The 17,333-nt window shown below is 36.2% G+C and overlaps 1 protein-coding gene across 10 annotated transcripts in view; it reads left to right on the forward strand.

The window, feature by feature from the left end:
* atxn1.S (ataxin 1 S homeolog) overlaps positions 1-17,333 on the forward strand; it is a 179,517-nt gene that overhangs the window by 18,384 nt on the left and 143,800 nt on the right. Inside the window, exon 2 of one of the 10 annotated variants that reach the window (XM_041567755.1) lies at positions 15,456-15,519. The exons of the other annotated variants lie outside the window; for them this stretch is intronic. The gene's annotated coding sequence lies outside the window, so the exon portion shown is untranslated. The remainder of the gene's footprint in view (positions 1-15,455; positions 15,520-17,333) is intronic. 10 annotated transcript variants of the gene reach the window in all.

A 17,333-nucleotide genomic window follows, 5' to 3' on the forward strand; every position in this document is an offset into this window, starting at 1 on the left:
TTGTGATGTTTGTTCCCTGTTTTGGCTATTAGATTCTATTTTACATATGTACAGTGCTGCTTACATAGTAGTGCTCTATACATACACGAGTGGTTAGTCATCTCTCAGCTATATGAGAGCAGATATGGTCATCAGCCTCTACTCTCAGGTTATTCTCAGGTACAGTATATGGCATTAAAATATAATTTGCCCATGTCATATCATGGAGTTGCATAGGCTAGAAGGCCAGTCTCTGCCAAATGCATGCTGTACTCCCTGTTAAAATCTTTAAGTGGAAGTGAAACTATAAGATCCTTGGTATTTTGTAAGATTTACTCGCATAACATTTGGGTAACTGGAACTTATATAACTCATTTACATCTTTTATACCCCTTGAATGAAGTAATTTTATCACATGCTTGCACAAAAATTCTTCAGTTCCTGTGATTAAAATCCAGTACTGTGAAGGTGGTGCGTGAGTAAGACTGCATATTCCATAATGCATTGCCAGGTCATTATCTGCCTGCCTGTTCAAGCTTGTGGTAGTATTATTGCTACTGCAGTCATAATCCTTTAAATTCTGCAACATCTAGATCCTGTCTGCTATGTCATGCAGAAAGAGTATGATCCTATGGTATGCACTAGTGATGGGCGACTAAATTCGGCAGGAGTGAATTTGCAGCGAATTTCTGCGTTTTGCCGTCAGCGAATAAATTCGCAAAACTGCAACGAAAATTCGTCGGAGCATAATCTGGCATGTACAAAAAAATTTGGACTCACGCCAGAATAGTCTCATGCATGAAAATTGTTGTGAGTCAAAATTATTCGGACGCCCATTGGCATTTGGACAAAAACGGCGCGCTTATAAAAATTTCCCGGGCATCACCATTAAAGCGCATCAAAATAATTTTGGCGCCCATTGACTTCAATGCGTTTTGCAAATTTTTCTACAATTGTTTGGGACGAATTCGCCCATCACTAGCGTGCACTGATATCTTCTCTCACAAGGGGGCAGAAACAGAAGTTAGAATAGAATAGGTGACATAAAGGAAAGATGAATTATTCCAATGTATTAAAGCTAATGTCACAAAGCAAGAATTTCAGCCAGAAAATGCAGATATATTTTTATAGTAGTGGGGGATTCTATTTGCGTCTGGCTGCTTCATTATTTTCAGAGGGACTGACACATTATTATTACATCACTGTGGTGCACAGTCAATTCAATGTACTTAGTGTATTTATTTGCCTGATGATTTTGGCATAAGCAGAGCATTGATTACAGCCAGCTATTCAATGACAGGTGCCCAGTACCAGAGTACATAGCCTTCACAGTTGAGCTCCTCATAGGATCTCTCTAACTGTGATCCTTTAAGTTTGATGCAGCTGATGCTAACACTTTTTGTCCTTCTCAGTGGAGTCTCTAGCTACTCTGCTAGCTACTTCACTCCATCTATTACAGGTATGCAACCTTTTATCCAGAATGCTCAGGATCTGGGTGGATCTTTCTGTAATATGGATCTTCATATCTTAGGTCTAATAGAAAAGCCTGTAAACATTAAATAACCCCAATAGGCTGGTTCTGCTTCCAATTAGAATTAATTATATCTTAGTTTGGATCAAGTACAAGGTACTGTTTTATTATTACAGAGAGAAAAAGTAATCATTTTTAAAAATTTTAATTATTTGGATAAAATGGAGTCTATGGGGGATAGACTTTCTGTAATTTGGAGTTTTCTAGAAAACAGGTTCCCAGATAAGGGATCCCATACCTGTACAGGATCTAGCCCTTTTCACATACTAATGCCACCTGCCTTTTTCTGTGCCATCCAACCCTCCTGCAAATAGGTTTCAAAGAGGCTAAACTTTGGACCCCCTTTCCCTTTACAAACGAAAGGGACAGTTTATCCCCTTGTATACCTGTATACTTCACAAGGACCAACATAGAGTATCTTTAGTTTCCATATTTGTCCTGTTTATTTAGGGAAATAAAATAAATATAGATTTTTCATGATTAAAATGTTAGGAAAAATATATGTTTAGCACAAGCCCTATTAATTGTCTTCATATTAAAAAGGGGGGTATTCTGGCCTTTAATGGGGAAGTAAAGGCAAAAAAATAAAATCCACTTTCTTTAATGAAAAAGAAATCTATCTCCAACATACTTTAATTAAAAAATGTGTACGGTTTTTAAAATAAACCTGACTGCATGCAGTGAAATTCCCCCTTCGTTTTACTTGCTCTGACACCTGCAGATAGGAAATTTCAGACGTTCTCTAACTGCTCTGTAAGGAAACAATCATACTTTCAAATGACAGGGGGGAATGACAGGGGGGAGCCCGCCCCCCCACCTTACTTCCCTGACCTTGAGCAGCTTTGTTTGTTTCCCTGTAAATCAGCCGGGGACTGTGTAGAGATTTGTATCCGCAGACCCACTGCAGTCTACATATTATGATTATTAATCAGTATTGCTGTATCAGCTTCTATAGCAGATGTTAATTGACTTGTGCTGTTTTGCTCATTAATAGATGTGGATACACTCAGCCCTTCAGACTCTGTACAGACCCAGCTTATAGCTGTAGTTAGCCCTGAAGTGGATTTTCCTAAGGGCAAATCCTTACTCCCTTGCACTAATGAAAACATTTGTCAAGTTTAGCATGGTTTTACAGGCTATTCAGTGTGAACAAATAGTGAACATTAATATGCTCATACAGGGAATTTTTAGACTTGGGTAAGGCGGTGGTTGTAGTTGCCACATAGTCAGTAACCTAGATACGGTCACAATCAAGGGCAAAAAAATGTGAAAAAGCAAAAAACAAAAGCAACAACAAAGAAGTTAATCGAGCCTTTAATGGTGACAGATGGATCAATAAACCAATACGCCTTACTTTGTTTATGCCCCAAGTCACCCGTGGTATTGACTTCAAAGTAATGTACTGTACATTCATATAAAAGTCTTAACAAGCCAAGGATATACCTTTGTGACTAAAATAGCAGCATAAATCATAGATTAACTCTTGCTCGTCTGTATTTACTCTCTGCAAACAGATACAGAATATGCTGTTTGTGATTCATGGCATATGAATGAAGTTATAGTATGCAATACACACAAGGCTACATAGCTACAACTTTTTAATTATGAAGCAGTGTCAGTAGTCTGTAGGAACAGTTTCATTTATATGAACTGGTCGGTTTAACAAACATTTTTCAGAAGAATAGCTGTAAACATATATTTTGTGACATACAATTTCTATTGACATTTAAAATAATCCTAAAATTCTTGTTCTGACAAGCCTTGGGCTGGGTTTGTAGCTGGCCCGAATGTAGCTTGATATACAGTTGCATTGATTTATGAGAGAGGCTGTAGTAACATAACAATGCACCAAGACATATTTTATGCCTAATCTATGATAAGGGATAGGGGTTGCCACCCAGGCATGAACCAGAGCACAATCAAAGGAAAGAGAGCAGCCAATTATTCCTCAGGCTGAAGAATACTTTGGATGACCCCTGCTACTGCCACACATAAAGCTGAATTATATGAATTTTGCTTATATATATAGCATAGAGGAGAACTCCCTAAATATATATAGCAACTTGCCTGGGTTCTGATAAATAGGATGGCATAGTATCACATCGTGCCTATACAATTGAATACATTTTTTCAAGAGAAATACCAAAATCCTCCCCCCTAGGAGACGTACAACTTAAAGGACATGCAACCCCCCCACACACAAAAATGTAATCAGTGAACAGCCTCTTTGAAATCTTTAGATACCTGCCACTCTGGTTGTTAAAAGATGAACAGTAAGACTGCAGCATCCCCTTAATCACTTAGAAATCCTTCTACTCCTCTAACCCACTCTGCCCCCTCCCTCAGGAATTTACTTTGGCTGTTGATTTATGAGCTTGCTTAGTTCTTCTCATCTCAGTTTACTAAACACATCCTCCAGTCTCACAGCCAATGAAGAGATATCATTGCTGGTCCCATGGAAACTCTACTCTCGCTGTCTGATACTATTTTTTTCTCCTAACCAACTCTCCTGAGCTCAGCTTAACCATTACAGTTCTCATTCCAAGCCAAACTTTTTATCAAAGTATGTTGTGCCTGTGTAAACCTGCATTGCATAAACTTTACAGCATACTGTACATGTCCTGTTTTAAGATGTCAATGTTACTGATGATGTGTCAGAGGGAAAACGGCAACCTGGTGAAAGCTGCTATTTGTTTTAGGAAAATGTGATGGCGTTGGCAAATGGAGGGGGTATATGCAGTACAAATGACGTGGCTTGGGTGGGGAAGATATGCCTAACTTATAAACATGGTAGAAAAATGTAGGCTTTACTTGTCTTGAAGTGGAGCTCAGGGGGTGAGAGTTAAAAGGACCATTTCAGCGAAAACCCGGAAGTGATGTTTAGCAGTATGAGCGGGTGCTGTTTTGTCCGGTGCCTAGGGTAGCACTGAACCTAAATACAATTTAGCACCTATGTTTGTAAGTAAGCCCTTACTAGTATGGTTTATCATTTAGGTTTGTCCCTCCAACACAGTTACCAAAAGCAATCAATCAGAAATTCATTTTATCTACTGCAAGGTGCAAAATGAAAGTAATGTTGCCCCCCTGTTGGTATTTTGCCACCCTTGCTAGAAATCACATTACATTTCCAGGTATCTGGTAATTTTGTATTTTCCACTCCATCCAATTAAGCTCTGATCTCCACCAATTCCCTCTTCCATTTTAGCTGGGTATTTTTTTTCAGATGGGTAGCCCTTAATTGAAATAAAGATCTGATTATTACATTGTGATGCTTTTTAATACCTATGTTAGTAAATTAGCCTTAGTGTTCTTCCTTTTGATCTCCTCTTATACAATAAGAATGAAAGATGAATGAGATAGATCGCTGCTGAGGTTAAACAACCTTTCCTTATGACTCATTACAACTTATGTTGTGAAACTTTCAAAAGTTCCACTTCCCTAAGTGCTTGATGATACACACATTCAGTAGGCCGTCTGAAAGCGTTAACATGTATATTTTTTCTGCTATTCACATTTTCAAGAATTTTTTATGTGAAACCCAGATAAGAGCATGAATTTTAAACAAATGTGCTTCTTGTAAGCTAGATACAGATTTTTTGTCAGTTTAATTTTCAGTTTAAACCCTTAAAGTGATACTGACACTAAAAATGTTCTTTTCAAAATATTAATCTACATTAAAAGTTGTTACATATAGGTTTGCGTTGATGGTTTTTTGCTGATAGCACTGCTTTTGTAACTAATAAATACTTAAAGTTCCTAAACCTGACTGTTTTGCCAACCTGACTGTCCCATCTCAGTCTGTCAGTTAGAGTTCTAATGCTAACAAACTACTTCTGTACAAATATGGCAGCCCCCTCGTAGAGGAACATGGGGGAAAGAAAGGTAATGTAAAAGCATCAGGCAAATACTTTTATGGCAAAATTATAAATAGAATTCAAAGATAATGTTATGATGGATATAAAAAAGGTTATTTACTGGTGTCAGTATCTCTTTAACAAAGCTTTAGGAGCAGTTGATTGGGAGCAGCCCTCATCAGATTTAAAGGAAATAGCATCTAGTATGTTTGTGCTTTTTTCCTACTTATTCAGTTGCCAGATGCATTCTGATGCTGGATTTTTACTGTCATTCAGGACAAAACTAAAAACAATGAACCAAATGGCCGTTGATAAGCTACGTGTGTGTGTGTGTGTGTATATATAGTGAATAAAGTACCCCCTCTTGTAAAATATAAGGATATTATAAGTTACCGAGGAGTTTCATGACCATATAAAAACACGAGGCCGAAGGCCGAGTGTTTTTATACAGGTCATGGAACTCCGAGGTAACTTCTAATATCCTCATATTTTACAACTGGGGGTACTTTATTTATTATAATACACAAATTTTAGTGAGTCATGTGACAGAAATGACATCACTACTCACCGTTTATAACTGATGACATCACTACTCACCGTTTATAAGGATATATACTTCCAGACGAGTATCCGCACTATCGGTCAAGGAGGGGTGCACGGTAAATCGTGTATACACCAATAGTTTCCAAACCAGCACTCCCTTTTATGTAAAACATATAATCTTTTATTGTTGCATCAATATATATATATATATATATATATATATATATATATATATATATATATATACAAATACAAGATTCCTCTGCACTCAACCCATTATCAATATATTTAAGACAGAGACATTTTGTGCATACTGCTACTGAAAAATGCCTTACCCTCTAAACAAAACAGGGATTGTTTGTCCATACACCGCAATACATCCAAGCTGGCCAACTACGTCAAAGTCATCCCATATCTGGCCAGTCCTATGCTCAATTTTCATCTGATTCATTAAGAATTTTATGGTTTAATTATACATTTTATAAAAGGGACGAATACGTTTTACCTGCAACTTACTAGCTGCTTTCAAAGTAAAACTCCCAAACTTGCCTGCCCTTTTATTAGACACCAGTGGGATCACCTGACTATAGTTGGAGAGGGTGGGAGCTACAACATGGAGCTGGTCACTGCTCTTGTAGAACTATAACAAACAAGGGAAAGTTGTGCTCACCACTAGTTTTTAAAAACATATATATATATATATATATATATATATATATATATATATATACATATATATATATACATATATATATATATATATATACATATATATATATATATATATATATATATATATATATATATATATATATATATATATATATATATATATATATATATATATATATATATATATGGAATGTACATGAATGTCCATATAGTTATACAAAAAAAAAAAAAAACAGGGCTATTCAGCAGTCAAAGGAATCCAAAGGGCCAAAAAAAATTTAACAACTTTAGTTATTAGTAGAAGTTAAAAAGTACACATCTACATAGGCCTTACGCGTTTCATACCATAAGGTCACTTAATCATCGGCTGACAATATAGTGTCAATATAGTGTATCCAAGCTAAAGCTTGCCTGTGAGGAATCCATGCTTGTATACAACACCATGGTAGAAATCTGCCCTCAACCAAAATTAACTTACTTTCCAGCCATGGCAAGCCCTCTGCTTTACTAAAATGAGTTCACAGAAGATAGGGGCTGTATGACATGGAGCTATCGGCACCTTCTCTAACTCTCACACTGTTGCTGGGGAAGCTGAGAACTGATCATAGGCCTCCTGTCCTTTTGTTGTGACATTGCAACTTTAAACTTCACCCCTCACTCCTAATACTTTACCTCTCTCTTTATGTGTGTTTGTTCCTTGGTATGCGTAGGTGTGCACTATTGTCTGCTTTTCATGTTATGTACAATTGTGTTCAGCTGTAACTGTCTGTAAGTATATGTTATTATCTGCCTGTCTGTGAATATGTAAAGTAAATCTGGTTTATGTATGTGTGTTCGCTTCTACTAATTTGCAGTGCCAGTGTTTGCCTGTGTATATGGGTGACAGCATCAGGCTGAATACATAATGTGGGCCTTTGGACTAAAAGCTGTGTGTGTTTGTGTGTCTGCAAATGGAGGTATTAATGTACATATTGACTGCTTTTATGTAAAAGGTACTCGCTGTGCACATGTTTGTATATGTGTGCATGCATCAGGGCACGTGCCGTTTTGCATTAATTCTCATTGTTTGCTTGAGCGTATACTGTAATGTGAACTGTAATCGAAAAAAACTATTAGTGATGTTCTGAATCCTGTATCATATGCTAAAAGACACTAAAAGTTATCTGAAAGGTGAACCACCCCTTTAAGTGGTAGCAATTCTAATTGCATTAAACAAAGACTTTGTCTAGCCTCATATGGTAAGGCTATAGTAACGCAGCTGCAGCAGCGCATTAAAGTAGCCTCTCCTCTTTTGGCCCTACCTCCTATTTTCTACCACTGTCTGTAAAGCACCTGCAGCTGTAAATTGTTGTTGCGCTATAAATAAGAGTATATGGTACATGCAATAGTCCAAAAGAAGCTTACACTTGTTTACCCAGTTTAAATAAAAAAATCACATTCATGCATAAATATTAGACATGCTTCACACTGGAGCAACTTTGAAGTTGCGGTTTTCTTAGACGTACACCAGATATGTGGCCTGACTGGAAACTGAAATGCATTAGCTACATTCTTAATTCAATCATTCAGTGAATCAAACTCATTTTCAGTATCTGGCCTGGTGCAAATAGTTGAACCATGTTCCAGAATGTGTCAAGCTGTGCAGCAGTCTTGATCCCGGCTCATGGGAGACTGAGAAACCATGCTATCACTGACATTAAAATTCAGACAGTAAGTGAAAACCCTTGTGTTAAATGCAGAGAAACATGTGAACGTGTCCTGGTTATTTTATGGCTAGAATGATGCTCTAGACCTGTCGCATTTCCCTTAATTTTTTTCGTCTGATCAACACCTCAGTAATCACTATGAAATTAAATAACATTACAATGTGTTAGGTAAAACAAGATGTATTTTGCTATAGAGTCCCTCTTGGGGTACTTTCGTCTTGATCAGTGAAGCAGATGAAGAATTGAGCCATGGAGGGTTAAGCAACACTTCATTTAATGCAGGGTATTGACATTACTGTGCAGCTGCAGGGTGGGGCGTTGTGGTTTCAAACAAAGTATCCTGAGCAAGTTGCTACATGTTTCGTGTGGACTGCAAGTGGGGCAAACCACTCCTGTGGAAAGATAAGTTTAAAGAAGGATCCATTTGGGGGTGATAGTGTACTAAAGGAAAACACTAAAGTGTTATCTGCTCATCACAGTTCCCATAAAGCAGGCTGCATGACAGTATTCTTGCTGAATTAATGCAGCGTTGTAGTTAGAGTTTACAATCACCAGTAATCCCTGACATGCAGAGTTTATTATCCTATTTTTAGTGCTCTCAGAACAGAGAAAGGAACTTCCTTTCCTGGGATCATACAAAGCTATCATTAAACATGTAGAAGGCTCTTTGGCTCAGCAGCATACTCCTGTGAATAGTGCAACTAAGAGCAAATGTGAAAAATGAAAGAGGCTCATATTGTATTAATTCTTATTTAAAAAGTTGGCACTCTGCTAGTAAAGTTCCCTTTTCATTATGTGTTTTTATACTATCCTTTTCTTCTTGATCCTCCTGTTAACAGTTAAAGGTTCGCCTTTGAGGTAAATGTTAACATATTATAGAATGTCCATTTCCTAGCAAAATTTATATTTTATAGTTTATAAGTTATTTGCTTTGCTCTTTTGCCACTGACCCCATCTAAAAAAAAAACAAATGTGCTGAAAGGCTACAGATTTATTGTTATTACTTTTCTTACTCCTCTTTCTATTAAGCCCCTTTTCTATTTATAGTTCAGTCTCTAATTCAAATCATTGCATGGTTGTTAGGGTCATTTGGACTATAGCAACCAAATTGCTGAAACTGCAAACTAGAGAGCTGCTGAATCGAAAGCGAAATAACCCAAAAGCCACAAATTAGAAAAAATGAAGACCAATAGCAAATACTCTCAGAAAATAACTTTCTACATCATGGTAAAAAATTTATTAAAGATGAATAGCCCCTGCAACAGACATGAATTTGAAGGCCAGAATGTAGAGTGGTTGAACAGAGAAGGGAAGAAACATGCAAATAACAGATACATGTAATATGTAGTATTTCACCTTGAAGTTATAATTTAGCACATGTATTTCAGAAAAAGGAGAATAAATATGCTACTACTACTACTACTAGTAAACTAGAAGTTTATTTCCGATTTTTACATTTGAGTTTTGCATATTTTTAGTGCTTAATAAATTTGTGCATAAAGAGTTTATGAAAGCATAATTTGAATTTAGGAATTGTAGTGCACAAAAAAATCTGTTTTGTGGCAAAAATTCTCTACATTAGTGGTTCTTGAAGTATGAAGCCAAGTTCACTTGTAAGACTGGCAGAGGTTACTGCTGATTTAGTGCTGGGGGTTCAGGGTTAGGGTGATGGGCTCTTGTCTTTGAACATGAAGTCTGTGCTCTAAGATAAACTTGCTGCATCACTTGTTGTTCTACTTATCTATTCTGCAGCAGAGTAGTAACATTAATGAGCAACATTTTTTGAGAATTCAGCAAAGTAATAGAACTGAAATAGATTCTGGCATGTTGACATGCCAACACATGGCTAGACTAGTCCAGTAAATGAATTAATGGTATGTTTTCATTTTTGAATACCAGTATAAAAATTCCATCTTTGGAGGGTGATTCCTTTTCAGAGGCAGGTATTATTGGTGCAGTCAATGCAGTTGACCTGATTTTAGAATTGCTGTGGAGTTGTACCTTTAGTTTGGTAAGCTTTCTAATGTCAATTACTCAGCTAGTTAATTAAGGGCTCTAAATCATATAGTGATATAAACATTGGATTTCAGCAGGATCTCCAGCCACAATAGTCTGAATACTTTGTTTAAAATATAATCAACATTTTAACCAAAAAGCATGGCAGAACTGTAGGAGAGAAAGGAGGTTATGGGTAATTCTCAGGCTCCTGCCTTACAGGATAGAAACATGTTTTATTATAAAATAAGACTGCTGGTGCCAATAATTATTTTTTAAGTGCAGGTGCTGGACACATATATGCATCCATTAATTGTAAATCAAACATTTTTATTTCACGTAGTTTCATAAGGTTTCAACAACTTATACTTATTTATATAGAGAGAGACTTTCAAAACTAAAATGTTAATTGGTTGAACTCAGCAGCATATTATGTGAGGCAGAGGGAGTATTTTGCTTTCTAATAGCCACTTAGATATTTTAAGTGAACATTACAATGGCCAATTGTTATTTTATGTGTTATATGTACTTATATCTGTACTTCCAAAAAAAGGATTGCAGTCCAATCCTCTGGTAATTTGGATCTCCATACGTGTTTTGCCTCCATACGTGTTTTGCCTTCGAATCATTCGAATCGAAGTCGTAGTCGAAGGTCGTAGTAGCCTATTCGATGGTCGAAGTACACAAAAAAAACTTCGAAATTCTACGTTTTTTTACTTCGAACCCTTCACTCGAGCTTAGTAAATGTGCCCCAAAGTGTTTGGTTTGCTGTGTGTTTATAAGTTGTGGTCATTTGTTATTTTTGTACTGTATATAACAGCCCAAACCTTTATTTCAGGTTCTTGCCACTGCTTGGCCACTTTTGCTTTGTGTTTTCTCCTTGAAGACAGTCACTAAATTGGTATGCAATCCTATGAAGCTGGCATAGTTTAAAATAAATGAAGTGTTTTCTCCTATTTAAATTTAAATGCAAGGTCCTAAACCCTCTATTTTTGTCACTGATATGCAAAAAGCTTCAAAATTATAATTTTTCTGTGCCAGACCTGACTGGTAAACATGATAGTTATGCCGATGTAATTAATAGGGAAGAAAAATAAAAGAGTAGAAATCTTTTTCCAGAAAAGATTGCAACCCCTAGTTGCAATATGCTGTGCAGTTATGCAGAAGAAAAACCATGTCACAGCTTACACAATACAGACTGGCTTTCTCATTAACACAGTGTTGTGTAAAGAAGCACTGAATCTTCCATATTTCCATGATTTTACACCATTTCTCAGGTCCCCGAAAAAAGTAAAATGTGTTAAAAAAAGTAACTCAAATTTGCACGCCAACATTTTCAATGGTTCGAAAAGTTTGCATTATAAAGATGCTATAAATTTGCCATAGACAGGTCTCATTGACTTCTGCATGAACTCTGCAGCCTTTAGAGGTCGAAGTTTATTTCCGATTTTTACATTTGAGTTTTGCATATTTTTAGTGCTTAATAAATTTGTGCATAAAGAGTTTATGAAAGCATAATTTGAATTTAGGAATTGTAGTGCACAAAAAAATCTGTTTTGTGGCAAAAATTTGAATTCAGATGTTGATACACCACCCCCTTAGTTAGTACAGGTATAGGATCCGTTATCCAGAAAACCATTATCCAGAAATAACGGAAAGGCCATCTCCTATAGACTCTATTTTATCCAAATAATCCAAATAATCCAAATTTTTAAAAATGATTTCCTTTTTCTCTGTAACATTGTACTTGATCCAAACTAAGATATAATTAATCCTTATTGGAAGCAAAACCAGCCTATTTTGGGTTTATTTAATATTTACACGATTTTCTAGTAGACTTAAGGTATGAAGATCCAAATTACGGAAAGGTCCGTTATCCGGAACCCCCATTCTGGATAACCGGTCCCATACCTGTATCTGTATTTATATGAATGTTTGAACATTTCTATCTGTTTCTGCACTTGTGCGAGTATACAGTATCATACTTCCCAACATTTTGAAAAGAAAAAGAGGGACATGTTATCATATATTGTTACAATTACTTATTTCCTTATCTCGAAATTGTTACAAAAGTATCTTATCTTCTGCTGTGGCTGTTCTGGGCTCTCTGCCAAAAGCCAATTAAGTTAGAAACATTGTTTCTTTTTCTGGCTGTTTAGTGCAGTGGACTTTCCAGTACAAATGATGGACTGCCTCTGTCAAAAGAGGGACTGTCCCTCTAAAAACGGGACAGGTGGGAGGTATGCTGTATGTATACACTGTATTGAGAGACACGCAGTTGTGCTCGGAGACATAATGAAGTTGAACCGATGGACATTTTTTCCAACCTAAAGAAACAACATACTCTCTGTTATTGTACGTCTACGGTTAAAGTAACTCCAAAGACCCATTTTTTCCCTCTCTTTGCTTTGAGTTTACATAATAAAAACAAAGTTGTCATAGGTAACTCTGGATTGGCACTTAATTATCACTAAGAAGCTCTGATAGCTCTTTCAGGAACTCACCTCTAATTTTCCATGTTATGCCTGCATTGTGTGAAAGGCAGCGCAAAGCAAAAATCACACTTAGTGCAGCTGTGATTACCCAGCTTTTTATGATGTTTTGGTGTGCCGTTAAAGGAATAACAAATGAAAAAAGGGATCACATCCCACCACCTCAGCTTGCGTAATTTGCAGTTAATGAAACCATAGAACAATTAGCTGTGAGTGAGTTTGGATCAAAGGCAATTTACAATATTGTGCATGCCCGTGGTCGCTCTCAGGAACAGATGTAATTGGTATGTTTTTTTGTTCCGAAGCATTCATTGTTTTCTCAGTTCTTGTCGTCTTGGTACAGTCCTCTAGTAAAAAAGCCCAGGAAATTCTTGGATGCTTAATTTTTTTGTTTAGCTTCCTCAAATACCACAAAAAACAACTGAGGTTGTTATGGCAGTGTATTTGATTATATTTGAGGCATTTCCTGCCTTTCATAGGCGCCCAATTTTATGTTGCATATTATCAGTTGGGAAAATACTTGTTACTGTTAAACTTCCCTATCTTGCAGACTTTGGTTTTAGAGCGCCATTTTCATGAAGTCCGAGCACATGCAGCTGTAAACTGAGGATCAACAAAAGATTGTTGCAGTCATAGTGGAAACAGAAATGCAACTAATATATGTATATAGATATAGATATAGATATATATATATAAAGATATATATATATATATATATATATATATATATATATATATATAGATATATATATATATATATATATATATATATATATATATATATATATATATTTTATAGATATATATATAGATATATATCCAGAGGAATGATGCACTCCATAGACAGAATTAATGCCTGGGTGCCAGCAAGGGAAAATATGCAGTAGATAAGGATTGCGGCACTCACAGGATTTTAGTGAAAAACCAAACAAACATTTTTTGCCCCAAACCTTGCTGCAATCCTTGTCTACTATATATATATATATTTATATGCGCCGGCTAAAATGAAAAACCGCCGTCAATCACACGCGGCGGTTCATTTTCCAAAGTCGCCTGAAGTTGCCTCACGAGGAAACTTTGGCGACTTCGGAAAACGAATCGCCGCATGTGAATAGCGCCGGTGTTTTTTTTCATTTTAGCCGGCACAGAGTGAGGGAAGGCGTTTGGGGAGATTGGTCGCCGCAAAGACGAGTTGATTAGTCCCCAGGCAATAAGAGGGTTAATAATATCTTTTATCATGTGACATCGAATTTGATTGAGTGCACAGTGATCAGTTTGGGAGCCACATATTATACCATGGAAGGATAATTTGTTGATAAACAATCATAACTAGTTTGTGTGAACAGCTATGCCCTTTAGTGCTTGAAAACATAGTCTATTGGGTTGTTTTTGAATGTTTTTTTTAAAAGCATCAGTTAATAGCACCCCTCCAGTAGAATCCTGCATTGAAATCCAATTATCAAAAATTATATTTATTTCCGAAATCTGACATGTGGATAGACATGTTGGTAGTTTACCAGGTGCCCTCCGTCATGTGACTTGTGCTCTGATAAACTTCAGTCACGTTACTACTGAGCCAAAAATATCCTTAAAAATGGGAAACATATAAGGCAAGTCAAAAATCAAGAGAAAAAAACGTTTAAGCCCTCAGAACCAAAGGACAAAACCAAATGCTCACAAACTTCATATAAAAGTAACAAAAGTCTTTAATCAGAATTACATAAAATACATACGTACAGACACCAGAAAATTTTGAATTACAGGATAATTTTTTAATAATTTTCTCTTTACTGCTACACTTCACGTTAAAGTGATATCACCCTCCCCTTTTCCTCCAGCAGCCTACAACAGAACATTGGGAAGGTAGCAAAATAAATGATACATGCATGGCTAAAAATTCTCCCATGCTCCCCACCTAGTGGTAGATATAAGAACAACACTCAGCAGTAAAAATTCAAGTCTGGCTAGCTGGCTCTTTCTAAAAACCTATTACCAGGCTCTTTTTGAAAGCACATGCCCAGGCAAAACCTGACCTGAGATGGCTGCCTACACAGCTATATTACAGCTAAACAAATACATTTATTGCTTCAAGAATTAAAATGTTAAATTGTGGAATACATTACTTGCAATATACACAGTGTAATTTAATAATCAAAATACACAATAAAAATCATGACAGAATCACTTTAATAACAGCAGGACAACAAAGGAGGGGCACTACCACAAAAGTTGGCATGAAATGTGTTTTCTATGTTTCACTTTATTTACATTATATGGATATCAAATTAAAGTGCATAGTGCAAACTGCTATTGACCCAATTTTGGCACTCATTTCTGCTCTTTTGTATTTACTTTAACACTCACAAATACATTTCTTTATAAACCAAGAGTGTTGTGCATGCGGGCTGTGATTATGTGATAATAAATAGGATCCGGGGTTGTCCCATCAAAGTTCCCCTTTACAAGTTTCTCTTGTCATCAGAGAGTTCAAGCTGAGCACACTGATCAGGCAAGCATTTCCATATTTTATATTCTTTCAAATTAAAAAATATGTTTGATGTAGAAATGCGTGAATATTTACACACTTCCACATAACAGTAATTAATCGTGATCAGTGAATGCCAACATTTTGGTCAGTGTTCTTTCTTGGTATTGGAATTCTGGAATATGTTCTTTTTTTCAGATAGAAAGCCACACAAAATAGCAGACTTAGAGGCTGATCAATCAACTGGGCACATTTACTAAAGGTGAATTGTGTTTTTTTGGCAAAAATATGGCAAAATGACAATTTGCAGCAAATTTGCCACTTTACTAAATGGCAAAGATGACATATCGCTAGCAAAAAAGCTCAGCTCTAAAGAACTTTCAAGCTGTTTGCTCAGATGAATGATCGTTAATCTGCAAATGTATCAAAGTGTAAACTTTCCAATATGTTACCCTTTTCTCCAAAGTTTTCTTCGCGTGGTTCTACCTGGCAAATTGTTATGATGAAACTACAGTACATCCTCAACATGTCAGTGACATCACATCCTGTATTTAAAGAAAGTCATAGAAGAACAAAAAACACTTGCTTTTTTATATTTTAATGTGGGATTATGTTTAAAAGTTGTGCCTATTAAATATTTGAAGCTCATGCCACATTTGTTTTAAGGTACGCTTGTTTTTAGGACAATAGAGGATCTCTTTTGTCTTTATTTTGCTTCCTTGGACATTTTTAATAATAAGTGGCCATTTCCAGCAATTTCACAATCACTAATAAAGACATACATATGACCTGTATGTACCCACCATAGTTAAATTTACGTAAGTGTATGTTAATGAAGTTTCGCTAGGAAAAAAGTAACGCTACAGAAAATTTGCTAAGAAACTTTGCAATGATGAACTTTCACTACCAAATATACACTAGCGTTTATTTGCCAAGACATATTTTCACATTTTGAGGAATACATGCAGTCGTAGCAAATTAACGTCTGATGTAGTTCTGCGAAGTATGGCTACTGGAGAGAATATGCGGACCTAAGTAAATTGGTCCCAGAGAGAGAAGACGTAGGTACAAGTTGGACATGGGTCCTAAAATGGCAACGTTTTGCAAAAGTTAGGGTCGGGGTGGCTTAAGGTTTTGCGGGTTAGTGAGGGGTGTGGGTTGAGTTTTCTGACCTGCACGTCGCTAGTAGTAGTCCACAAAGTGCATAATGTTTAACCCTTTTATAAAAAAAGTTCTATTTAGCTTCTTCATATATTCAGACTGTTATAAATAAGAGCATTTGGTTGATTTACTGGTTCAATTAAGTCTCTTGTAGTATTGGAGCTAATGGCTATATCATACGGTTGACTTTTTAGCAGCTAAGTGTTTAAAGTGAAATTGAAACATTTAGCTGTTTAGAAATTTGACAATATGAACCCGTTGGCAACTAGATCCCTTCTGCACCATTTAAATGTTGTCACATGCAAGGCATGCATAGGATATATTCAGGAAATGTGATCACTAAAACTTATCTTAGACTCCAGGAAAAAAACAGCAAATATTGCAGGTTGTAGCAGAGAGTACAGTTTTTTTGTATGTATAAGAAAACATTGTAGTCAAATTGCTTGTAATTGGATACCTGTCACTTACATCCTGGTAAAAAATAAAGTTCTAACTGCACTGTGATTTAATATTGCTTTAAACCTTGGCTCAACGTCTTTAAAATTACAATAACAGATATCACAAGAGGCACTGGCTATAAAATGCATTTGCTTTGTCAATAGCCAGTGAGAGTTTTGTTCTTAAAAAGAATGCAGCATGCCTGCCAAATGTTAGTTTGCAGTGATGAAAGTCAGAGAGAAAGATGCACGCAACAGCTACACGTGTCTTAAATGTGCTCCTAATACCACTGAGAATCTTTATATTGAGAAGAATTTCTATTGAATGCAAATTATATCCTATTTGTAGGTACAGTAGTACTAAGTAAAACAATTAAAGGGCTTGTCCAGCCAAACAGTTTTTTTTAATAATAAAAGAAAATGTATTTTGATTCTGAACTACTTACCTTTACACATTAGTTAATGCAGGGCCGGAACT

Source organism: Xenopus laevis, chromosome 6S (assembly GCF_017654675.1).
Source record: "Xenopus laevis strain J_2021 chromosome 6S, Xenopus_laevis_v10.1, whole genome shotgun sequence".
Taxonomy (NCBI): Eukaryota; Metazoa; Chordata; class Amphibia; order Anura; family Pipidae; genus Xenopus; species Xenopus laevis.